The following is a 1367-nucleotide window of genomic DNA, read 5'->3' on the forward strand; positions in this document are numbered from 1 at the left end:
ATAGTCTAAGTTTTGGTGAGTTTTAGAATACTTGGGTTTTGAATTTTTTGGTCTAGGTTTGATTGACCTTACATAATATATTTTGTCTTTAGGTATGTAATATTGATTAAGTCCTACTTGCGTGGTTAAACACGCTTTCGGAACCCAAGCTTTACTGGTTGGTTTGTGTTGGGTTATTAACGATTTAAATGTTTTGTTTGAACTTGACTTGTAGCCAAGTCCAGTTTTGTTGTAAGTTGCTTTTTGGCTATTTAAAATTAGATCCAAGTTTTTGGATCTACTTGTTAATGAAGAATTCTCCTCTTCAAGTGTTAGATCTTGAGTTGGATTGTTATTCGTGATTTGTTCCTTGAGATTTTGATTTTCTTCAAGGAGCAATTCATTTACTTTTTCTAATTTAACTAATTTATTATTCAAACACGAAATAATTTTAAAGAATTTTTTTATTTAAATTGAGATATACCTCTTCGGGACCTTCGGAAATGAGTACGGACTCGTGGCTTGATTCGGGTTCGGACCCGTCTTCTGATTCGCCTTCCGACTTAGCTTCGTAGCCCATTAGCGCAAGATGACTCTGGTGCTTCTGATCTTCGGCCTCCGATTCGTCCGAGGAGGTGTCGTCCCACGTCGCTTTAAGGGTCTTCTTTTTGGTCGTCTTCATTTTGTCGTTCTTCAATCTTGGGCACTCATTCTTGTAATGACCCTTCTTGTTGCATTCGAAGCACGTCACATTCCTTGATTCTGTTGGAGAATTGATCTTCTGAAGGTTCTTCTTGCTGAAGCTCTTCTTTCTCCTGGTGAACATCTTCCTTACCAGGTTCACCAGGTGTTCTTCATCGTCAGAGTTTTGGTTAGAATCTTCTTCAGGTTCAGGCTTGTTCTTCTTTTCTTTAGAGGAACTTGCAAACAAAGCTATACCTTTCTCGGATCTAGCGTTAGTTTGTTCGTGTAGTTCTAATTCACAAAAGAGTTCATCTAATTTTAATTTTGATAGATTTTTAGAAATTTTATAGGCATCCACGATGGATGCTGTAAAGCCCGAAAAATTCCCGAATTTATTTTAGAAATATCCTATGATTTCTCTAGATTTTTAGGATATTTTTACATAATTTTTGGAGTACCGGAAGTAGCAAAAACAAATAAGTCGCAAAATAGCTTAGGCGGGAATCGAACCCGAGACCTATGGTTTAAGGGATAATGCTAGTAACCAGTTGAACCCAGCAGGGCCGTGCTGAAAGAGAAGGGAAACATTTATATTTATATTTGAGTTGGGCCTAGTTACCCACTTAATATAAATATAAACTTAAGTTGGGGTTGGGTTATATTATTTTGGTTCGGCACATCCTTCTCCACCGAAACCCTCCCAA

Source organism: Zingiber officinale, chromosome 4A (assembly GCF_018446385.1).
Source record: "Zingiber officinale cultivar Zhangliang chromosome 4A, Zo_v1.1, whole genome shotgun sequence".
NCBI classification, from domain to species: domain Eukaryota; kingdom Viridiplantae; phylum Streptophyta; class Magnoliopsida; order Zingiberales; family Zingiberaceae; genus Zingiber; species Zingiber officinale.